This window comes from Neomonachus schauinslandi, chromosome 13 (assembly GCF_002201575.2).
Source record: "Neomonachus schauinslandi chromosome 13, ASM220157v2, whole genome shotgun sequence".
Taxonomy (NCBI): Eukaryota; Metazoa; Chordata; class Mammalia; order Carnivora; family Phocidae; genus Neomonachus; species Neomonachus schauinslandi.
In genome coordinates this window covers 88961861-88987215 of record NC_058415.1, presented here as the reverse complement: position 1 = coordinate 88987215, position 25355 = coordinate 88961861, and positions in this window count along the sequence as shown.

Here is a 25355-nt window from a genome sequence, read left to right as displayed (position 1 = left end):
TAGCCACTTGGCTGGCTGCGGAGGAAGCGGGCAGGATGTGTCTGGGCGCCTTCGGGGCTCGCTCGCTTTCCCCTCCGGCGTCGAGCCGAGCTCTGGAAGCAGGGCCCCGGGGAGCCTGTGGCTTTGGGGGCGAGGATAACCTCATCTCTTTGTGTTCCTAGACATCTCGGAGAGCAGCTTTCCGATTACCGGGCTTTGAAAGCCCGTGCTGGGAATGGAGTCACCGCAGACTCCGTTAGGGCTGATGCCTCCGGCGGGGCCCCGGGCGTCTGTAGCCGGCGGCACCCTGCGGGGCGACTCCCTGGGGCCCAGGTGAGATGGGCGGGCAGGCCAGGGCTCCTGTGCAGGGGGGCACCGTCGGTTGTCATAGCCTGGGTGCCAGCTTAGCTTGGCGGCCGACGTGTGCAAGGCAGGCTTTTAGGGGCTGCAGGGGGGGCAGGTGGCGTGGATTTTGGAAGTTGCTCGGCCTCCCAGGTGGAACCAGGATACTCTTCTGAGAGGGGCCTCAGGAGTGGACTCAGAAGGCGGTGGGGGGGGCGGGGGGCTTGCAGCCTGTGGTTGAAGCACAGGAAGGAAATTTTCCGTTGCCTTTATTGAGGCTTTTCTATATATCCGGCGCTGTGCTGAGCACCTCCCATGTGTTGCTTGGTAAATCCTTGCAGGTTCTCCGTAAGAGAGGAGTTGATCCTGGTTTTACAGGCTCCAGCCCGGCAGTGAGTTCCTTTAGGCCACCCAGCGGGAAGGCAGCAGGCCGAGGGACTGGGAGCCTGGCTCCGTTCCTCAGGGGAGGGCCCTGGGTTTCAGGGCTGTTTCTTGGGTATTTTTCTCGGTTTTTCAGTCAGGGCCATGCCCGGTGACCACGAGCTGCTTCTCTGCCCACGTGCCAGCCCAGAAATATCTTGGGTTAACTTGGACAGCATTTCTCAGAAACTCCGTGAATAGCATCTCCGCACAGTACTGTGGGGGAAGTTGGATTATTTATTTTACATATAACGTTAATGGGGGTTTTCTTTGATTATAAAGATAACGTTCGTTGTCAAAAACGTGAAAGTTGTGGCAAAGTAAAAAGCGAGCTGAAAAGCACCTGTCATCGGTGAGCTGCGTCCCACAGCTCAGACGGCTCCGATGAGATGAGTCTTTGTGTTCTGTGTTACCTCGAGCAGGGAGGCCTGAGGCCCGTTCACTTCAGCATGGGTTCTCCCTTGGCCTTCTCTGGGCACCTCCTCCTGCTGGGGGCTGCAGCAGATGCAAACGCCAGCAAGTGCCTGCTTCAGATAGGCTTGTCTGAGGCTGGAAGAGCCGGGCCTGGGCACAGGAACGGGGGCTTCATCGACGAGGCAGTGGGGGAGGCCCTTTGTGCTAGGCTCCAAGGAGAGGGTAGGGGGTCCCCGGGTGGAGTGGAGACGGGGGAGAGGGCAGACTAGAAGGGGCTGACCAGGGGCTGTGGGAAACTCCGGAGGCAAACGCGTTGGGTGAGAGGCAGCTAAGCAGGCAAGCTCTGAGGTTGGCAAGAGCAGCTGGCGCTTCGTGTGGAGCGAGCAAGAAGTCCATCCTCGCGGTATAAGGCCTTTGGCTGTGATTCACACACCGTCATCAGGGGAGATTAGGACACTCCCGGAATGAAGGGTACATCTTCCTGGTGTTTCCTGCTGATCATTGTAGGTGGACTTCCCTTTGCGTTTCCACGAGATTTCTGTTGGAGTATTCTGAACGGACCTCCTCCTCTTAAGTCACCAGCAGAGTTTTTCATTCAAAGGAAAGGTCCTTGGGTGAAGCAGGGCCTCCTGTTAGCAAGTGAACAGGCTGGTAAGTTTTAGACCCTGGTACCCAGCACGCAATCACTGTCAGCCTCTGGGGGAGATCTTGAGTCTGTCCTGCTGCTCTTCAGTGTACTTACTTATTCATTCATCAGTGCCTGGCTGTGGGAGGGGTCTTGCACACTGCCTTCCTCTGAGAGCCTCCTAGGGGACACAGAAAGGCAACCCTCAGTTCATGCTGTCCCTGGTCATCTCTGCTCCAGGCCCCATGCAGGATCGAGACAGTTTGGGTTCCAGACAGTGGCGGAGGGTCAACTTGCTGGCTGGTGGGGGCCCGTCCAGTGAGGCTTGGTGGAGGAGGGTTGAAATTGGAGGACCCAGGAAGAAGGCTAGGGTCGAGGCTGATGGATCAGGGAGCTCCCTTGGGTGAGCTTGTGGGTAGGCCTAGCAAAGAGCAGAGACTCTTCCCTAGGAGCTAAGAGGGACCTGTTTTGAAAGACCACACTGGCAGGAGATGGGCGTAGGTGCTCCAAGGCCACTTCGGAGGAACCAGTGAACGTGGGTTCCTACAACGCTCCGTGGGCTGGGGCCCCACCACTCCCGCTGCCGGCCTCGGTTCTGATTCCTGTTTCCCACTTGGGCTGTTGACATTTGAGTCTGCATCCCCTTCCTTGGAGAAACCATTTGTGTTTGTTTGCTTTTCCACTGGACTTTGAAATCTTTGCCCCATTCCTTCATTGATTCATTCCTCAGTCCCTCCGCTCAGCACTGATTTTGCACCAGCTCTGTCAGGCTCCGCACCAGGCCCTGGGGATGTAGCGTTGAACTCAGCAGACATCACAGTGTAGCCCAGGCACCGGCTCTCGCAGTGTGGGGAGCCCTGGGGAACTTAGGAGGGGTCCAATCAGACTTATGGTGGGGGTGGAGTCAGGGAGCCAGCCCTGTGAGGAATTGAGATTCAAGGTGAGACTCGGAGGGTAAGTCGAGTTAGCGGGGCACAGAGGAGGGATGGGGAAGAAAGTGGCTTCAGTTCTCCTCACCGTGCTCATCAGAATCTCTCTTGCTCATTCGTTCATTCATTCCTTCGTCAGATAGTTTATCCAGCATCTCCTAAGGGCCTGGACCTGTTCTGGTCCTTGGAATACAACAAAGATCACTGCCTCCTGAGCCTTACCGCCTTCTAACTGGGGCAGACAATCAAAATAGACATCACGAAGATGTAAATTATGCAGGTTTTTGTTGTTGTTGTTTGTTTTTTAAATTCGCTTTCCCTGGTCTGTGTTCCCAGCAGGCCCATCCGTCTAGGAGTTTTATCACTCACCAAGCCCCTGGCCAGTTCTGTAGGCTCCCCGTGACCCCGAGTTGTCACTGGGGCTGATGTGGTGGCATTCTGACCCGTGCACCACCTGAAGAACAGAATAACTTTGGGGTCTCTGACTCAAATGTATGTGTTTCAAATGTGTGAAGAGGCTTTTATTAAAAAGAAGATTGCTTGCTGACTGCATTCACAGTAACTTTCTGTCGTTACGTATTTTGTCAGAACAGAGGAAAAATTCAAGTCCTGTCACATGAGGCAGTAGACTTTTTCGGCCGAGGAAAGAGTCCTTGTAGATCAGCGGTCAGTGTATTTTGATCAATTTTAAATTTCTTTCAAATTTCACACTTCTGTTTTTCCCCACAATTAACAGTCTCTGTGGTCAAAATGAATCCAGTCAACAAATACAACATTTTTATGGCCCCCGGTAGCCCTTCATTCACTCACACATTCGACACTTACTGAGTCCCTCCTTGTTGGCAAACACTGTGACGCATCACACGGCACAGAGTCCGCAGGAGACCGGCCCTTCCAGGGTCACAGTCCAGAATAACATCAGAATGGTCTTGGACGTTTCTGCAGTGTCCTGCGGTTTTGGGAATGCATTGAGAGCCTGCCTCATTTCACTCCTTCCTCAGGGCCAGCCCCAGAGGCAGGAGCAGGGCTGGTCATGTCCATTTTGCACCTGAGGGCAACTAAGATCCGGGGAGGTTTGGCCACTTGCGCGGGGCTGCAGCTTCATTGCGGAGAAGTGGGGAACCGACCCCGGGGGTCTCCAGCCACCTTTCTGCCTTCACAGAGCACCGCTTAGGGCCTCCATGGTGCTGGACACACAGCAGCTTTCCATCTTGATTCTTTTTTTTTTTTTTTAAGATTTTATTTATTTATTTGACAGAGAGAGACAGTGAGAGAGGGAACACAAGCAGGGGGAGCGGGAGAGGGAGAAGCAGGGAGCCCGATGCGGGGCTCGATCCCAGGACCCCGGGACCAAGACCCGAGCTGAAGACAGACGCTTAACGACTGAGCCACCCAAGCGCCCCTCCATCTTGATTCTTGTTCATGTTTCTACGTTTCTTTTCTGATCTTAACCGAAGTGGGGGGCGCCTCAGTTAAATGAAGGTAGGCCCAATGCAGTCTTTAGGCTGCACATGAGACTAATGATACCGCTAACATTAGCAGTCCTGTAAGGAGATGAATGGCATGAATGCCATTACTCCTGTAAGGAGATGAATGGCATGAATGCAGGTGATGTTTCACAAAATTAGCCACAGCAACCCCAAAGGTTTCCTGGTCTCCTGAGCAGCTCTGGGCAGAGGTGGTTTGAATGGGATTCCTTGTAGCCGACAGACCTGATGGGAGGCCTAGAAAGATGAGTCATGTGTGAGCTTGCAGAAAAATCATTTCCCAAATTAGCCCGGGTTGGAGAATGCCTTGAGCATGGGGCTGTGTCTTACCTCAGGCCAGCTGGATGTGTTCCCCGTTGCCATAATAAGATGACGCACTGGAAAGAGCAGTGGAGCCCAGGAAGCATCCGAGCGACTGGGCGCCGTGCTGCTGGGACAGGTGTTCCTCTGCTTCGGCACCCACCTTGCCCCAAAGCCTCTTTTATGATTAAAAAAACAAACCCCACAGTTTGTGAGTTATTAAGGGATCTGTCATCTTAGTTTCTGGCTATTTGTTTCAGGCCCTTTGACTAAAAATCTGAGGCCCGCTATCATGACCTTGGGCAGCTCTTTCCCTTTTCTGGGTGTCATTTTCTCGGTCAGTGCTCTGAGGGGGCAGACTCTCAGATTAGTGCTTCCCTGTTTTGCTTGAAAGCAGCAGGTCCTTTTCTGTACGTGAGAGGGCCATTAGATAATGGGCAATGGGGAGCCACTTTGAGGACAGTGAAGCCTGTGCTCAGCTGTGGCCCCCGAGGATCCTCCTTGGGCCCTCCACCAAACAGTGTGGAAACCCACTTCCTGCATGTGCTCGGCCTGCTCTGCCAAAACCAGCTTCCTCCGGACTCCTCGTGCCTTCTCTTCCTCCAGCAGATAACGAATTCCACGGGAGGCCCCAAGTAAACACCTGGGTAGAATGGTATTGTTTAGCTCATTCAGAAACCAGAGTTTCGCTTTCCTTCCTGAAAGTTAAAAATCAACAAATAGAGTCTTCACTAGATCGTTAGCTTCTTGAGGGAGTGTGCCTGTCTGGCCCCCACGGACTGGCCATCGCTGTGCCGAGTGTGTGGAGAAGGTGCTCAGTAATTACTTGCTGGAAGAACAAATGAATTTAGTTGATACGATCATAGAACGAACTTCGGTCTCTGATTCCAAGTCTCAGAATTATCTTTTTTTTTTTTAAGATTTTATTTTTAAATCATCTCTACGCCCACTGTGGGGCTCGAACTCACAACCCCAAGATCAAGAGTCACACACTCCGTTGACTGAGCCAGCCCAGTGCCCCCAAAATTACCTTTAAATGGAGCTTATTCTGGGTTTTGAGTTGCCAGTTAGGTTGTTTCTTGGTGAATTAGTAGGACCAATAATCTTGACCGGGATCTGCAGATAGTTGGGGCTTTGTGTTAACCATATACGTTGATGGCTGTTTTAGTGTAGTTTCCTGAGAGTTCTCATGGTGAAGCTGAGATGAGAGTCCCAGAACACTGTACTAAGAAAGCTCTAGGACGCGGGGAGAGACTGAGCCACACTCAGCTCTGACGCCGTGACAGTCCGGCAGCTGCTGATCGTGCGGACGGTGCGGATCTGTGACTCCGCCTTTCATTTACCGACCACTGGTATATGCCGGTCCTGCTCAGCCTGCTGCCCACACGAGGCCACGATTAGAGTCCCTTTGCCTGCTTGTTATTTTTTTCAGTTGGCCTCTGAGTGTTATTTAGGACACGCCGCCTGCACCATCAGGTCTGTTTATGGTACACGCTCCCCGAGGGGGTAGGAGAGGTGGGCTGGCGGGGTTCTCCTGCCCCCCCTCTTCTTCTTTGTCAAGGGGCTTAGGCAGAGTCTCTCATGTCATATCCTCCTCCTCTGTGGGTGAAGGTGTAGTGGAGAGGTTTACTGACTGGACTGAAAGTCTGCATCTGATAGCCACCTTTTTTTTTAAGATTTTATTTATTTATCAGAGGGAGAGAGACAGAGGCAGGCAGAGGGAGAAGCAGGCTCCTTGCTCAGCAAGGAGCCGGATGTGGGACTCGATCCCAGGACCCTGGGATCATGACCTGAGCTGAAGGGAGACGCTTAACCAACTGAGCCACCCAGGCGCTCCTGATGGCCACCTTTTTCTTCCAGGCTGTGGTTCAGAAGACCCATGATGGTTCTCTGAACCAGAGTCCTGACCTGCAGTCCGGACTGCGTCTTCCTAAAATATGGTGACTATCTCTCAACAGCTTAGACTCTCTGTTCTCAGTAGTTCCGTACAGGTGACCTTTCTCTTTTCTTCTCACTGGCTTGTTGGCCCCCACCATCATTTCACTGCAAATTAAGTTTTGTGATCGGGAAACTGTCCCACTCTTAGAGCATAGAAGACCTGGAGCTGTCGAGCACAGGGTGCGTGTGGTGCTTCCCAGGCTGCGAGACTGAAGTGCAGCGTTCAGGCATCTGCTTTCTGGCCTTTCAAAAATGTGTGCCATCGGCGTGGTCTTGACAGGTGTGGCTCCCAGCCGCATGCCGTGCTGTTGAGAATGGCAGCCCGCCCGTGGCCTCCCTGAGCGCGGGCGGGTGATGGTGGCTGCCTTGGGGAGAAGGTGGGTGCGGACGTGCAACGAAGGAGAGACAGCCGAAGTCCGCTGGAATGGGATGGGTCCAGACTGCCACATAGTTGGCCCAAAACAAGCAAACAAAAAATCAGAACTTCTGTTTGGAAACAAGGGTTGTGTTTATTTGCTGGTTATGGATAATCACATGTGCCCCTCTCCTTCATGCGACTGCTTGTGAATAAATAGATGGCTGATTGTACGTGGGTCATGGAACTGGCGACTCTCAGCTCCTCCTCTCAGTAATAAATGCAAATAGTAGCAGCTCGCTTTCATTGACCACTTACCGCGTTACCCGTAGCAGGCTCTGTGCGGCGTGTGTCACACACGGTCTCATTTACTACTTACAGAGGAGCTTCTCATTCTGCAGAGCAGGACATGGAGACACAGAGCTTTTGTTTTGTGCGTCGGGTCCTGAGATCGAGAATAGCTGAGATTTGCCTGTGGTCACATGCCGGGTGGGGGCCAAGTCGGGACCTCAGCCCATAGGACTACTTCCCATTTATCTGTATTTTCATTGGCTGTGAGGACATGAGTTTCTCGACTGTTGTGACTTGGGTCGAAATGAGCCTCCGCGTCTCCAGGGACCCCTGTGCCACTGAGGCAGCCGCCGTGCTGGCAGGGCCGCTAGATGAGGCTGGAGGGGATGTGGGAGGAGACAGTGGTGCAGGCTCTCCTGCCCCCGTCCGCGAGGGGCCGGGAAGCCCGGCTTCATGCTGGGGGACCTGGGGCAAATGGCGTAATCTTTCCGAGCTCTGGCTCCCCTGTTGTAACCTGATGGGGTGGACAAACCCATCTCAGAAGGCTTTCTAATGCTGGTTCCTTGTGAGCCCCGTCTGCAGTATAAAGGGGGAGTTGGATGTATTGGGTTGTTTGTTGGTTTTTAATGACAGTGATATTTCGGGACACTTGACTGTCATCACAGTAAAACTTACATAATCCTTTATAGCTTTCAAAACACTTTTGTAGACATGGGGTGTTTGTTTTTGCTGTTGTTACGGGTTTTGTTCTTTGGTTATGATAAGCTTTTGGATCACGGTGTTTTTTCTCTGTGGAAGAGGACAACAGCTCACAGTTGCTGGGTACTTCTATGTGCCGGGCGCAGTGCTAGGAGCTTTACCTTTAGAGAGTGTATGGTTTTATTAGTTCTGTTCTTATAAAGAGTGAAATGCCCATTTGACAGTTGAAGAAAGGGAGGCGGCAGGGCGAGAAGTGACTTGCTGAAGTCACCTGCTGAGTGAGAGGCAGAGCCAGTTGGGGACCGTGGGTTTCTCTCATTGCTTCTCTTCCCCTCTTCCTCTGCATGTGTTCCACGGACCCAGGGTCTAGTGCTGGTCCTCTACAGAGCCACCAGGAGGCTGGCGTGGAGCCACCCTCAGTGTCTTTTGTTTGGGGTCCCCTGGGGCTTTCCAGCCTCTCTGAGGACCGTGAAGGTGTGTCCGCATCTGTCTGCAGGGTTTTGAAGCAGCTTCTGGTTTCTCAGAGGTGACTTAAAAAGTGAATTTGCTAAAAATACTGTACGGGAATCTGCTTTGGATGTGCACAGTGCGGAGAAGCCCTTACTTAAAATAGCTCCATCCACCCACCTCCCCACCCACCCGCCGTCCACCCATCTATGTATCAATGGCTCAGTGCTCACTGAGTGCCAAGTTGTCTGCTGGGGCAATGAAGGGTACCGAGAAGATCAGAGGCATCTGTGCCCTTAGGGAGTTGACAGTTTGGCCACCACCTGTGTTATGTGCAGGAGACTTTTGATTAAGGCTTTCATACTTTCTTGACACTCATCCGTGTCGGAAGCAGTGTGGGCCTGGGCTGGAGGTCAGGAGACCTGCCTCCTGGGCCCTGGCTCTGCATGCAAGCACCGGATCGGTGCATCTCTGAGCCCTCAGGCTCCCCATCTTCGAAAAGAGAGGCTGGACTCATATGGAACAGTGATGGAGGCATGGGCCTCCCAGTCCTACACCTGCAGATTTGGATCCAGCTCTCCCATAGGGTGGTTGTGGGATCTTGGATGAGTCGCTTTGCCTGCGTAAGTCTCTGTAAAATGAAGAAAATCATCACCATGCCTACCTTTCGGTCTTGAGGGAGGATTAAAAGATGATGCACATAAAGCATATTAACAGAGTCTTGACACATAAGTGCTCATAAACACTAGCTTTTGTTCTTCCCTAATATCCCCTTCTGCTCTAAAATGACAGTTTCTTTAAAAAAGGTCATATGTAAGTGAAATTCAGACCTCCATGTTCACAGAAGAAGGGGATGTCTCTGGCTTTTGAGGTATTTCCTCCCAGGGTCTCTCTCTCTTTTTTTTTTTACATTTGAGAAAGCCAAATTCCAGGGAGTAGATTTTTATAACTAAGTAATAAACCTCCAAAAAGATCATTTAAGGAGGAATAGATGGGGTTTCATTTCAGCTACACGTGGCCACAGCACATGTGGGTAGATTGAGGAAAGTCCTGATTATATTCTTTTTTTTTTTTTTTTAAGGTTTTTTAATTTTTATTAAAGAGAGAGAGTACAAGCTGGGGGAGCGGCAGGGAGAGGGAGAGGGAGAAGCAGGCTCCCCGCTGAGCAGGGAGCCTGATGTGGGACTCGATCCCAGGACCCTGGAATCACGACCTGGGCCGAAGGCAGCGGCTTAATCGACTCAGCCACCCAGGCGCCCCTGTCCTGATTATATTCTTAAGCCTATGTAGAAGGAACAGGCCCATCCTCATGGGTGGCAGCTTATCTCAGGGTCAGAGCAGGGCTGATTACCTGCAGGTGTATCTTTGCTTCATCCCAAGAGACACTGCCTCAGTTTCTCCTAGCAGGGATGACGCTCAGGATTCATTAAACCATCTTTGTTCAGCTCTGAAGGTGAAACGGTCACGGTATGGTGCGTTTGTCTTGTGACAGTTAAAATGCCACATGCCGTTCGAGGTCCTCTTTTACAAGTCACTTACAAATTGTGCCGAATGCCACAAGCAGGTCATACCCTTATTTTTCCTCCTTGATAAATTTTCACAATGAGGATAAATTGAGAAATCCTAGTGTATTTTTCTGAGTCCTCCCTCCCCTGTGCGCCCCTGGGCATCTGTGACAGGTGAGAGGAAATGTGCGTAGTCTCCGTGCGGGTTTCTCAGCATAGCTCACTCCGAGTACAGGGCTGTTTGCAGAGAGCCCAGAGACCAGTCAGCCCTTTTCACTTTCTTTAATCGCTGGCTCCTGGAGCTACAGAACCTCTCACTTAATTAGCATAACCACACTAATTTGTGCTCCTGCCTCAGCTTGTCAAGAGTGCCTTACAAATATTAATTCTCTGAGCTCATCAGAAAACCAAAGGCACAGATCAAAAGCATGCTTTCCTGCATGATCCGTCCTTGTTTTTTCTGTTCATCGGGAGCTGTCTCTGTTAATTACCTTAAATGTGCAAGGTTGTAGAATGCGGTCTTTATATTTGACCAAGATAAGAATTGGGCTAGGGACCTGGCCCACATTTCAGCCCTGTGTCGCAGGGAAGCCCAGAGTTCCCCGGTTCCAGCTTGGCAGGGGAAATGCACCTACCAGTGAGGAAATTGTGTGGACTGAAATCACGGTGGGGAGCATGTCACTAGGAATGCTTGGAACTGTGGCATCTTTGGGCGATGGAGAGAGAACTGGCCTGAGTGTCTGGCATTGCCACAGGCCTCCTGTGCCCTGTGGGGCAAGCCATCATCCCTCCCTGGGCCTTGGAACTGGAGCGGTGATTCCCGAGTTTTTTAAGATCATTAAGTCCTACTAAGGATCTGGTGGGAGCTCTGTAGACCCTGTCCCCAGGGAGAAAGATTCATTTATGTGCGGACATAGTTCTACCCACTCTAAATTCGTGCTACTATAGGAGAAATAATAATTAGCAAATACTCCACGTCTTGGAAAGCTTAGAATGGAATCTCAGGTATCCAAAATAATCAGGACTTAGTTTCTCCTAGTGCAGTCAGACCTGGGTTCAAATAACAGTTAATAATTACATATTCCTGGAGTTTTGTGAGGGTTCCATGAGATATGCTTCAGCATAATGTCTATGTGCATAAGAGGAGAAACGCTTTTGCCTTCTGCATGAAAACTTTTTTTAATTTACATGCAGTGAAACGACCTTCTTTTAAAGGGTGTACTGTTCTCTTGAGTTTTACCTCATCTCTACATCTGTGTAACCATCACCACAGTCAGGGTTGAGACCAGTTCCATCTTGCTCTCCCTCTCTGGTCAGACCCTTCCCCCACTCCGCCAAGCAGGGAGCCCGATGTGGGGCTTGAGCCCAGGACCCCAGGACAATGACCTGAGCTGAAGGCAGCTGCCCAACCGACTGAGCCACCCAGGCGCCTCATCCAGCCCTGTAGTTTTGCCTTTTCCAAAAATATCACATAGTATGTAACTTTGGAGATCGACTTCTTTTACTCAGTGTAGTGTCTTTGAGATTCATAAAGTTGTTTTCATCAGTTTATTCCTTTTTATAGCTGAGTAGTATTCCGTTGTATGCATATAGTCAGTGTTTATCTACTTAGAATTTGACCTTGGTTAACTAGCTCTGTTTTCTGGAAATAGATAAAGATGGCATTTGACCCATAAAAATCAAGCAACCCAATTAAAAAACTTGAGTAGACATCTCCAAAGAAGATACACAAATGGCCAATAAGCACATGAAAATGTGCTCAGCATCATCAATCATTAGGGAAATGTAGATCAAAACCACAGATACTACCTTATACCCATTTAACATGGCTGCTTTCAAAAGAAAAAAAAATACAGGAAATAACAAGTGTTGGTGAGGATGTGTAGAAACTGGAGCCGTTCGTGCGGGCCGCCATCCTTCCACATGCACAGCTCCGGAGGCGGACCTCTGACCCTGGCTCTAGCTCGCTGAGCCTCCTGCCTCGGGTCCAGGGCACCCTGGCACTCTAGCTTTTGCCCTTCGTGTGGCGTAGTGGCCACAGAGATGACATGCAGAGACCACACGGGGACGGGAAGGCCCTGAGACGACACGGAGGAAAAGAAGGGACCCAGTTACCATCAAGAACCTGGTGAACCCATCCCAGCTGAGGGGACAGTCATTGAGGAAAGAAGCCATCTAGCTTGTTCCATCCATCTGAGCGGTTCCTCATTACCTAGAGTAGAGTTTTTATCATACATCTCTCTGTAACTCCAGATCCTCTCAGGCTCACCTGTCCTCTAATCCAGCCATTGCTGCCACAGTCAGTTCTGCATAGGCTCCAACCAGTTGCGCACAGGGGTCGTGTGCCCCTCTCCCGGGCTCCTCTTTAATGCTGCAGTGTGGGAGACTGTAGAAATCTGCTTGGCGAGCGCAACCCAGAAGTACCAGCGACTTAAAACTCTTTGAGGCAAACTTGGACCAGTGGAGGTGAGCACCGGTGGACAACTGCCTTCTCTTCCATCCTCAGATCAACAGTCTGAAGACAGAGTACCTGCAACTTCTCAGAAGGTCTGTGGGATTAAGGAACAGATCTTTTTTTTTTTTTTTTTTTTAAGTGGAGGCCACCGAGGTTGGAGGGGGCTTGAACTCACGACCCCGAGATTAAGACCTGAGTTGAGATCAAGAGTCAGATGCTTAACTGACTGAGGCACCCCAAGAACAGATCTTTTATCATGCCTCCTTATGCTTCCCTGTGCCTCATTCCTGCCCTGAGATCACACACTTCCACTCTTCAATAGTCTTTGCACATTAAAAAAAGAAAGAAAGAAAGAAATCGGAACCATTGTGGACTGTTGGTGGGAATGTAAAATGGTACAGTTGCTATGGAAAACAGTATTGCAGTTCCTCGAGAAATTAAAAATAGAATTATCATATGATCCAGCAATTCTTCTGAGTATGTAGCCAAAAGAAATAAAAGCAGTATCTCAAAAAGATATTTGTACACCCAGGTTCATAGCAGCATTGTTCACAGTAGCTGAAAGTTGGAAGCAACGCAAGTGTCCACTGATGGATGAATAGTTAAAGTGTGGTGTATACATACAACGCAACATTATCCAGCCTTAAAAAGGAAGGAAATTCTGACACATGCCTCATCTGGATGAACCTTGAGGACATTATGGCCAGATGAAATACGCCAGTCACAAAAGGACAAATACTGTAGGATTCCACTAGTACAAGATAAGAGTAATCAAAATCATAGAAACAGGAAGTAAGTAGAATGGTGGTTGCAGGGCCTGGGGGAAGGGAGAATGGGGAATTATTGGTTAACAATTAATGTTTAAGTTCAGTTTTGTAAGACAAGAAGAATCATGTGGCTGGATGGTGGTGATAGTATGCAGCAGTGTGATTATACTTACCATCGTTGAACTGTGCACTTAAAAATGGTTAAGATGGGGCGCCTGGGTGGCTCAGATGGTTAAACGTCTGCCTTCGGCTCAGGTCATGATCTCAGGGTCCTGGGATCGAGTCCCACATCAGGCTCTCTGCTCCTTGGGAGCCTGCTTCTCCCTCTGCCTTTCTCTCTCGCTCTGTCTCTCACGAATAAATAAATAAAATCTTAAAAAAAAAAAAAAGGTTAAGATGCGGGCGCCTGGGTGGCTCAGTTGTTAAGCCTCCGGCTCAGGTCATGATCCCAGGGTCCTGGGATCGAGTCCTGCATCAGGCTCCCTGCTCAGAGAGCCTGCTTCTCCCTCTGCCTGCCGCTCCCCCTGCTGTGCTCTCTCTGTCAAATAAATAAATAAATAAAATCTTTTAAAAAAAAATGGTTAAGATGGTAAATTTTATGTTACGTGTAATTTTGCCACAATTTATAAAAAATTACTATGGTTAACATATTTCTCAGTATTTATTTACATAATCATTTAATCCTGAATGTCTTTATAAATTATATTAAGACGTTAAAACCACTATGGCGTATGACAGCTGTATTCCTGGGCAACAGTGCTCTGGTAAAAATGACTTCTGGTTTAATTAATCGCATCTGAGCTGGGAGGAACTAGAAATAGTCTGTAAACACTGGTGGGACACCATACTTTGGGCTTCCCCGAGTACAGCGACTCCTGTAATTGGGCATGTCCCTTGAGGAGACCTGTGTGATTATGAGATGTTGGTTCCTGTGGGGCAGGCAGCTTTTAAACCAGGGTGGATCCTGTACCCACCGAATGTGGATCTTGTCGCTTTGGACCCGAGTCTCTCAGCTGCGTTAGGCTCCTTCAAGGACCCTCACAGAGGGTGCTGTCCAGCGCTGCCCCCTGGCAACCTTTCGTTCCCACCCTGTATGTATCTGAGTAGACTGGTGCCGAGAGTGGCCAGTGGAAGTCCAGGGAGCCTGAACATCTGGTTGAACCCTGGAGCCTGGTGGGTGTTGTAGGCTGGCACATGGTGCGTGCTTAGGGCACGTCAGCTCTTTTTTTTTTTTTTTTTAGGTTTTTTTTTTTTTTTTTTTATTCATGAGAGACAGAGCGAGAGAGAAAGGCAGAGGGAGAAGCAGGCTCCCAAGGAGCAGGGAGCCCGATGCGGGACTCGATCCCAGGACCCTGAGATCATGACCTGAGCCGAAGGCAGACGCTTAACCATCTGAGCCACCCAGGCGCCCACGTCAGCTCTTAATAAAGACTCTCACACCCCCCCGTGGCTTCCATCTGAGACTCCTAGATAGCATTGTCGGCACTTCCTCTGAGTTGACAACACAGGCGGCATTTACTCCAACACCGTGTGGCAGGATTCCAGGCTATTGGCCCCATTCGTGAGAAGGTATCACTGACCTGGGGAGGGGGGGATGATCTATGGAGAAGCAAGGTCAGGGCTTTCTCCAAGAATTTTCAGGCCAGGCAGACTCTGTTAGATGAAATGGTACTTCCATTTGGGAGCTGCCACCTTGAGTTGCCATGACAGGGTCTCTGGTCCCGTGAGTATCATGAACATGTCTCTCTGAATCTGGGTTGATGGGCCGTTACTGTGTTGTTTTGCTCCCGTGCACCAACACATGTAAGACAGATTATTTCATAACAGTTCTCGGGAAACAAAGAAAAAATACATCAGCAAGAAAGATTATAAAAGAGCACACCCTGATTTCAAAAGTTAAATTGTGAAGAAATACACATCTTAGATTCAGGGAAATACAATGTGAAGCATTGATTCACTCTTTCAGCTGGTTTCTTGAGCACCTACTGTCTGCAGTTCACGGCAGTAGATGCTGGGGACATGGTGATACGTAAGCCAAGGCTCCTGCTCTCATGGAGCTCACTGCCCTTGGTTCAGCCTCTCCCCTCCAGTCAACACCTAGCCTTTGATCGAGGAGTCAGACTCGGGAGCTTATAAATGTAGCTCTATTCTCGTCTCACAGTTAGGTGTCTGGACACCAGAGGAAAATTGCTTTGAGGATCACTGTGCTCATGTCGACTGTGACAGATGGGGTGATGATCACGCATTCCGGCTTACACCTGCTGTCCTGGCGTAGTTATTAATAGCACCCTCCCTATCACTCTCAGAAGTGTCCTGGTTTGGATGGGAAAACACTGAGGGAGGCATCATTTACAACTGCTGAGTTCCACATTTGTGTTGGAGAGGGTCTTGGTTTGCAGTGAGAGAACTATTTCAAAACTAGGGTCTGTTCCAACACAGGATCAAGCCCAGAGAAGCCACAGGAGGGTCAGCTGAATTTGGCTTGGGTCCCATTCTCCTTGTGGGCATCTGCCACTTCGTATGTTCCAGTCACTAAACTCATGGAAGCATCAAAATCTGGGACAATTTGGTTTAAAAAACAATAAAAAACAATATAAAGACATTAAAAGACATTTTGGTTAAAAAAAATACAACAACCAGAATGTGTTTTTCTTATGAAAATTAGGTTAAGCAGATCTAAATTCATATTCTTTGGAATGGCTAGAAAGGATATTAGTATTTGTGTCAAGCCTTACAGGGAAAGTTGGAAAAATAATTATATGGCAAAACTAGGTTAAGTTGGGGGATTTTGTTTTCTGTGTTGCTATAGAAAGGAGTATGGGGATTGAATTTTTATAAGAAGCCTGATTTTTATTCAAGTGATATATTTGACGTTTAAGGAAGATAGCTGGCAAGACGGGAAGCTTTGCGTTCATAATAAATCGGTAACTTGCAGCCTGTTACGTTAGCAGGTATTGATGACAGGATCCTCTGGGGCCAGGTGGTCCCTGTCCTGAGGACGTAGGGGTCTCCCAAAATGCTGCCCACCTTTCATAGTGGGTCTGAGACTTTAGCACCTGGAGGTGCTGGGCTCCAACCCCCGGTTTCTGATTCACTAGGTCTGGCGTTGGGCTGAGAATTGGCATTTCTAACACGCGCCCCGGTGATGTTGCTACTGCCCGTAGGGTGGATGAGCGGGGACACCCTCTGGAATCACTTCTTACAGTCAAGTGTGGAGAGGACAGAAGGGGTCTCAGGAATTTGGCCTAAAATGTCGTCCTCAGAATAGTAGGGGAGTGGGGAGCTGAGAGAGAACTTCCAGGCACTGATGCCGCGAACTGTGCCGCACCCCCGTTTAACCGTCTCGACAGCACTGCTGGGAGGTGGTCGTGGCCTCATTATACAGACGGGAAAGTGAGGCCCAGGAAGGTGTGTATGGGACTTGCCCAGCTGGTCTGTGGGAGAGCTGGGCTGAAGCCGCTGCTCGGTACCGAAACCCTTACAAAATGAGGAAGCGCCAAAGGCGTCAGAGAGTGAAGATGATTCTAGTAATACAAGCACGAGTGAAGGGCAAGAGAAGGACCATGTTGATACCACTTCTCCTTGGCAGTCCGTGCTTTTGTCCGCAGTATTAGGAGGTAAACAGCGGCGGTCTAATTAGCTCTAACAAGATGGCCAGAAGATCGGCAGTGATGAAGAAACTCTTTGATGAGTCTCACACCAAATGGATATTGTGCCTCGGAATATTAGCTAATTAATTAGGTTGATATATTAGTCATCATTAGCAAGACATTTTAGAACTACGCATCTGGAACTTGAAGACCAAACCCAAAAATTTAAATGAAGTTTGAAGTCACCCAGTGTTCACTGTAGGCCTTTAAACACACGGTGGTAAATATTCCCAAGCTTCTCGTGAGCTGCCTCACTGTATGCGTGTGCCCTAGTGACATGAAGACACAGCCATCTCAGCCCTCCTTTTCTGGAGCCTCTCTTCCAAATTCAATTTGGAACATTCTAGGGCGGAGTCCTCGGATTTCTTCCTCAGCAGTCTTAGGCCCATGTCTTTAAGTGCCATCTAAATACTGGTCATTTCCAAAATGTCTATTTCCAACCCCAAACTCTCCCCTCAATACAGACTGCCCACCTGCTGTCCCCTCGGATGTCTCGAAAGCTCAGAGCTCATGGTTCTCCCCTTCACTCCCTGTCTAACTGGCACCCCTGGGGTGCCCATGACAGTAAATAATGCCATTTTTGACCTATTTGTTCAGGCTCAGAAATCGTGGAGTCGTCCCTGACTCCTCTCCCAGCCCATGTCCCTAAGTCCCCTCGGTTGCTTTTGATGTACCTGCCTTCTCCCTGCCACTTGTTCCAGGCCGCCGCCGTCTCTCCTGGACCGCAGACGCCCCTCCTAACTGGCTTCTTAGTTTCCACTCCTGCCTCACCATCGTCCAGTCTTTATTCAACTGCCAGAGCGTTCGGTAGATCGAATCAGGCCTATTCACAGTCGTCGAATAGCTTCCTCTCACGTTGGGGGGTCAGGCCTCTGGCACCCTATCCTCTGGCCCCCTTGCAGCCTTTTGAGCTTTTCCTTCAAGTGTTCCTGGAATATACCAAGTTTACTCCTGCCTCGGGGCCTTTGCACTCACTGTTCATTTCCCCGGCTAATGCGGTGTGCCTCCCGAGAGCCTGTGGTCGGCGGCCGTGTCCAAAGGCGGCGTCTGTCGTTCGCTGGCTGTGTGCCTTGGAGAGTTCTCAGCCCTCCTCCTCTTGAAATCTGATTTCTCATTAGAGAAGTGGAGCCAGCGTTTGGGTCTATGTGCCTTCCTGACAGGAAGCACTGAGACCCTAACGTGCCCACGAACCCAGGGCGGCTGTTCTGTGTGTGTTTGTGCCCTGCCTCCTTCTGGCTCTTGTTTTCCTGTCACTCAGGGGGGCCTCTCCGACCCCAGGGGCTGAGGTAGCTCTCCTGGCACTGGCCCCTCACTGGCCCCTCAGCCCAGCCTTTCCTTCTCCTTTCTTTTGACGTTGCATTTGTTTGCTGCTTTTTTGGTGATCTCTCCCTCATGAGGAGGGAGGCTCCTGTCAGGTGCTGTTTCTCCAGAGCCCAGAGGGTGCCTGGCCTGTAGCTGAAGCTCATTTTTGAGCTGATTTTTGTTGAATGAGTGGTTAAAGGCACATGTTGGATGTGGGCTCAGCCTCTTAACTGGACAGGGGTGTGCTTCTCGAAGAGCGTAACGAGGGCTGACTCCCCTGTGCCCATCCAGCTCAGGGTAGAGGCTGTAGCGAGTCCGTTGCTTAGGCAGGTTGGGTGACTCTGTCTCTGGAAGTCAGGAGCTGTTGAGGGCAGGATGCAGCAGATCCTGGAGGGCCGGTGGAGGGGGCGGGAGCCTTTCCGCAGTGAGGGCTTTGCCTCGACTGCCGCTGTCATGGTGCGAGCAAAGCAGAGGCTGTGGGACCCCGTTATGGTTGCCCGCTGAGAGTCCGCTGGACGTTGACTATTTGGTTTCCGTGGCTTAGCTGGAAAGGAAGGAGGCGAGGCACAGGGCTGGCAAGCAGGAGTGGGTTTGGGCATGATATTGAGTCCTTGGCCAAAGTAAAGGCCCCAGAGTGGGGAATTTGGGACACTAAGATGGGAAAGGTCATTTGGGGGCCAGACTTCACAAGGCGTCGAATGCCAGTCCAGGCACTTGAGAATTCCTCCTGTAGGTATTCTGGGAAGCGTCAAAAGTTTCGGAAGTGTTCTCCACACATATTTAGACTTTTCCTGAGTATTCTAAATATCATGAAATAAGTGGCAGAGAGGAAAATGACTATTGTTCACTTAAAAAAATAATTTGTCTCATTTCCCAGTGGAATTATATAATTAGGGGTGTAGGCTTTCTTCCTTTCATGTCCTGTGGGCTAGATTTTATTCCCGGACCAATCCTGACTTTGAAGAACAACAAATGAACAGCTTCTTGAGAAGGCCGGGTGCTGGTTTAGCAGTGAGGGGCCTGCTGTGATGGCCCTCTCTCTAGTGACCCAGCAGGCCTCACTAAGGTCCCCAGCACCCACATGGCCATCTCGTGAGGATGCCTTGGAACCAGAGGCTCTGATCCCCTGTATTTGGCAGGTTCGGTTAGACCCGAAGAAAGATGGTGCAGCTGACTTTACAATTCATGTCTGTGGAGTGTCTCTTCTAGGCCTGCCCGGACAGAAACAAAGCAGCCTTGTTTTGGTACAGTATCAATATTCAGTGAGGTTTAGTACTTTGTTGTTGTTGACACACCCCTGCCAGAAATAAGGCAGTGGCTAGATGTGGAAAAACACCAGACTGGGAGTCTGTGATTTGGGCTCTCTGCCTGTCTGTGAAACCTTGGGGAAATGTCTCCCTCTGTGGATCTCAGTTTCCTCATTTTGGAATGTGAGGGTTGGACTGACTTTGTGCTTCTTAACCTTTGGAACTCTTTGTTTTTGTTTTTGAGAGACAGAGATCACGAGGGGGGACTGGGGGGAGCAGGGCAGAGGGAGAGGAAGAGAGAATCCCAAGCAGACTCCTGCTGAGCATAGAGCCCGAAGCAGGGCTCCATCTCAAGACCCTGAGATCACGACCTGAGCCAAAACCAAGTCTTACACCTAACCGACTCCACCACCCAAGCGCCCCTTAACCTTTGGGACTCTTTGAGACTTTGATGAAATCCATGGACTTTTCTTCCCCCAAATTGAAAACTCGTGGTTTGGCCAACACTTTAGGAACCGCTGAAGCTCGTGAGATGACCTATAAGGCCCTGCTCCAGCTCTACCTCCCCACATTCGTGTACCTCCACCTACAGCAGGGCCTTTGCACATGCTGCCCTGCACAAAACACTCTTCACCCCTTTGCTTGGTCAACTTTTGCTCATCCTCTGAGTCTCACCCTTCCCTGACCTTCCAGATTAGATTAGGTTGCCCGGCTAGGCATGTTTCCCTTACCCTGAACTTCTCAGCACTGATCACAGTGGTAACTAAGTGAGCCCTAGCACATGTCATCTGGCTCTCCCTACACCCGGTGTTGTTATTTACTGGGTGACTCCCTCAGGTCCCTCCGGCTGTGACATTCTGTGACTGATCTCTGAATATGTGAGTGTGTTGTAAGAAAATACCAATCGGTGCTTCTTGTGACACACAGCACAAGATGTGCCTTTGCCTTGGATGAGTTCCTCTGGGGCTGAGCAGGGAAGTCACTTCAAAGCGGGGCCTAGAGGGCTCAGAAGACTGGCTCCCAGACTTTCTGCCTTAGTGCTCTGCTGGGCCTGACCTCCAGGCTGGTCATTCCCCTTTGTTTATGTCCTGGACTGAGCTGGAACTCCCACTTGGAGCCTTCCCACAGTGCTTGGCGCTTCCTCATATTGTTGTATTTTTCTCCAGAGGGGAAGTGACCAACATCAGACTTTCCTCCTAGCAGACAAAGTCCATGTACGAAGCCTCGGGTCAGCTGTTGGGCACCTGTCTCTGTCTCCTTGCCTCTGGGGGAGGTGAATGTGCACAGTACAGCAATCACTTGCTTTTCCCATGATTTCTCTCTTAATTTCCCTCAAGAAGTGATCGGTGCCCTGCAGGACTCCTGACTCACGTTCCTTCTGAATCCAGTAGTGTCTTGTATGGAGGGGAGGGTTCTCTGTAAAATGTCTCATTCAAAACTTCGATCGTCACATATTACCTCCCTGGTTTAGGTCACTTTCCACAATCGAAATGTGATTCTGATGGTACAGATGTTGTAAATGAAACTTTATTTGCACTAAAGGAATGAGTTGTTTACCAGAATATTGCAGCAGATCTTACTCTGATATGGGGGGAAGAAAAATCTCTTGTGAGAGTAGATAATTTTTCTTTAACATATCTAGAGCTGGATGTTTACAGATAATGAAATAATAAAAACAGCAAGAGTAGCTATTCTTTAAGAGGGTCTGCTGTGTGCCAGGCACTTCTTCAATATCATATTTAACCTTTAAACTGCCCTGTGAAGTAGGCAGCATGATTTTACACATGTTGCATAAGTGCAAAAAATCAGGTCCAGAGAGGTTAAGTTCTTGTCCCAAAGGTGCCCAGCTGGGAAATGCCCACAGAGATTCGGATCAGGCCAGCTTCCCTCCAGGGCCAGCACCTTCCCCCCCGCTCTCCTACCTTCTCCAGTCCTGAGGAAATGGGTGGCGGCTTTCCTAGCCAAGGATAGAAATGGAGCTGGATCCAGCCGTCTCACCAGCTCTGTAGCCTTGATCCACTCCTGGTCCCATCTGTGGAACAAGGGAGGAGTTTGGTGGGCCTTGCCCTTCTGTGAGTGATTTGGGCTTGTGGTAGTGATACCTCAAGGAGTAACTGATAACGTGTAGCCAAGTAGGATGTGATTCGAAGCAGTACCTACGTCCACGGCATCCTTGAAGCATTAGTGCGAAACATGGACCACATCATACTGGCCGTGCAGGGAGCGTTCTACTTCTGGTAGCGTTTCATTGTTGATTCATCTCATCTGTTAGAGTCCCATGTTGCCTCCCTAACGTGTGGACTGGAGATGGGTCCCTTGCCACATAACCTAACCTAACCTAACAGTGCTTTCTTGAGAAAATGCATCTCAATTTAGAAACAGTTGATTTACTGATGAACCTTACAAATGAACTAGAAATTTCCTTGAGAGAACAGTGCTGAAATGAGGACCTTGTGGTTCAGCTGCTTCTCAACTAATGGCCTCCCCAAATGATTCAAATGTAAACTTTCTGGGGGTAGGTAAAGATAAATAGAACAGCCTGTTCTTAAGAATTCCTGGCTAAATCTCAGCTTGGAAAATGTTTCTCATGGCACACCCCAAATTGGTCCATTTCTAGCTTTCAGCTCTCTGACCACCTGATTCCCCACTCCTCCCCCAAGGAAAGGCAACACTGAAAGTGTTTGGAAATGCAGTTCACTCTGAGGCCGCTGCTGTGCCGATGAGTAATAGAGTGTCAAAGGAAGGCCAAGGAAGAGCTTCCTAATATAGACGGACGGACGGATGGGGACGGAGACCCACCCGTAGGTCGATAACAAGCCTTTTCTTCTAGCTTCCTCCCTGGGAGTGAAGGGAGTTTGAAAGGCAGGAGGCAAGGACGTCTCTGAGCAGAATTCAGGCTTTTCTTGGAAGGGTTTGCCAGGGCTTGCTGCTGCTGGGTGATTGGGATGTGGGAAAGATGAAGCCCCTTTCAGCCGGTGCCTCGGTCCTTACTCACTATTCAGTGAAGACACCTAGGCTTGGAAGGGCCCTGTGAGCCCCTTACTTTAGAATGGGCAATGCTGCTGAGAAACAGAAGCCCCGGAAACGAAGCCGTCTGTGCCCCTGGAAGCAAGGTAAGCAGGCCCTGGGCTTCGTCTCCTGAAGGAAGGAGGCAGCTTTGCACTGGGATATTTTGGCTCAGAACCAAAGCTAGAACTGCTCGGGAAACACCTTCCACGCCAGAAAGCTCTGCAGGTCAGCACAGTTTAAAGAAAATGAACAGACAGCTCTCCCAAGGAATAAAATGATTCATATCTCAATGTGATATCACAGCTTGGCTGAGAATGAAGTTCGGCTTGAGGTTTGTGTTCAGTGCAGCATGTGTCCGTTGATTGAACATTTTCAGCTTTAAAAAATATCCCAAATAAAAATTTTGATATCCAGGGATGCCTGGGTGGCTCAGTCGTTGGGCGTCTGCCTTCGGCTCAGGTCATCATCCCAGGGTCCTGGGATCGAGCCCCGCATCGGGCTCCCTGCTCCGCGGGAAGCCTGCTTCTCCCTCTCCCACTCCCCCTGCTTGTGTTCCCTCTCTCGCTGTGTCTCTCTCTCCGTCAAATAAAAAAAAAAATTTTTTTTTTTTAATTTTGATATCCAGGAGTTTGAATCTTTTGTAACAGTTTGGTGAGAGAATGTTATTAATAGCTTTTAAATATATAGCATTTTTCTTCCAAAGAATTCAGAGTGTTTTCTGTAAGAAATCTCATGTTTACCCATCCTAGACACCCATGGTGCTGGCCAGCATCCACCGACACCCACTCTGTGTCTCTTAGGGCTTATGTTAGTGTCAGCTCCGGGGGAGGAGGAAGCCAGTGGGACCACAGGCACTGCCATGGTGCGCTTGAAACTGGGGGCCCATGTAACCGTGTCCCAGGGCAATTTGGCCTTCCAGCTGCCCCCGGCTGCCTTTTTCACTGTCATTAACCCCGCAGGCCAGCCCTTGGCCTTCCGGACTCCAGGTCTTGGCTCTTACACCTCCACTTGTCACCTTTAAAAGCAGAGCCAGCACTCAACCCACAGCAAGACAGTTTGACTGCAACTGTACGTATGGGTGTGTGTTTACGCAGAAAATATAACCTGGAAGAGAACATACGGAAATGTTAACAGCAGTTGTCTTTTGTGGTCCGGTTATGGGTGGTTTGTCTTTTTATTTTATTTTTTTTATTGTTTTTATTTTTTTATTTTTTAAGATTTTATTTATTTATTTGAGACAGAATGAGAGAGAGAGAGCACATGAGAGGGGGGAGGGTCAGAGGCAGAAGCAGGCTCCCTGCCGAGCAGGGAGCCCGATGCGGGACTCGATCCAGGGACTCCAGGATCATGACCTGAGCCGAAGGCAGTCGCTTAACCAACTGAGCCACCCAGGCGCCCTGGTTTGTCTTTTTAAAAGGGAAAAGTAGGTAGGCTGCTAATTTCATGTCAAGTTCCTGCGCCTCTGACTTTCCATCACTCATTCTTTGTCTCCCATGTTACCGTGAAACAAGTATTTCCCAGCGGTCTTTGGGTCCTGGTTTGAACAAAACAGTGATAAAGACATTTGGGGGACCGTTCAGGAAATTTGGTATGAACTGGGTTGTAGATGATATCTGGGGACTGTTGCTGCTTTTATTATGTCCGATAATGGTAATGAGTCATACAGGAGAATATCTTTCTTCGGATAGTCATGCTGAAGTATTTAGGGGGAAGGGTTATACTGTTTGTAATTTTACTCCAAAATGGTTCAGGTGAGTGAGTGCATACATACATACAGAGAAGCAAAATAGGGTAAGTTTAAGACACGTCAGAATCCAGGTAATGGATATATGAGATTTGTTATACTTTCTTTAATGTATTTTTACTAATGGGGGGGACCCATTAAAAAAATGGTTGCTGGTCGCATCATAGTACTGTATCCTTCAGAAGAATGAATCTTAGCAGACATGTTCTTTACGGAGGTGGGTCAGGATCCAGCACTCTTACTCAGTGCCACGTGAGCTGGTATCTCTAGCCACCAATAAGAAAATCGTCATAAAAATCTGGTAACTCAGAAGCACCACTTATTATAACAGGAATTTAATATATTTACTTTCAGATAGTCTCTGGTTTTCCTTAGAAAAATGTATAAGAGTTAAAACTTCTTGGAATTTCCATTGGAAGCAGCTGAGTTTACAGACAAAATTAAAGCCAGCCTCTGTGTTTTATTCTGCAGTTTGTGCATTTTTATTCGGTAGTTCCAGCAGAGGAGTTGTGGGAGCACGGTGAGTGATAGCGGTCATTTGCAGGGTCCACGGTAAGTTGGGGTAAAAGAAGGAGCAGCTCCCTGCCCTGATTTCTAAGTCTGCATGGATCCCCTTGACCAGGAGTATGTCTTGGCCAGTGTCAGGATTTGTTTGTTTGTGCAGATTAGACCCTGGGATAGCAGTTTGTCTCCCTAATCCAGAGTCCAGTGAAGCCCTGCCAAGGACTCAAAGTAGCAAGGGCGTGGAGTGGTCTTTCCTAGTTTATCTCTGTCTTTAAGGGTTGTTGATGTTTTGGAAATAGGATTTTAGAGCAGTATTTAGGAACCAAATTTAGTGAATCCCAGACACCACTGTGACCCTGATCTGAGTATGTTTTCCGTAGTCCACATTCAACATGACTGTGAAATCTCAGTGTGTGACTGATGACTCCAGGCTCCAAGGCAAAACAACATGGTGTCAGTGTCTGCTTTGGGGGCAAGTGAATGGTAAACACATCTTTGTGTGCATTTGATACGAACAGCCCAGGCTGCGCCTGACTTCTCCATCCTGTCTGTTGCCATGTAGTGGGAGGGGCTCCTGGGAATACAGATTTTAACCAGAGTCAGGTATTTGTGATTGGGAAGGTCAAGCCCAGAATACATTCTGAAAGCAAATTTAAAGGAAATCGTTATCTGTGCTTTAGGTCATTTACATTTCTGTTTCCAGGATGTGCGCCTGGAAAGTTGAAAAATTAAAGTGACAGAATACTAGTTAAAAAACGTAAATCGTATCACCTCTGCCGGCTGTCCCCCTAAGGAGCATTTTATACCTGGCAGAGAAATGTCTCTGTAATGATTTTAAACAGTGTGCGGTGTGCACCCTTTGAGGGGACTCACATTATGCTCTTTCTTACTGTTTTTCTCATAGCTCTCAGAACCCAAAACATAAGGAGAAAGCGGTACTGCTCTT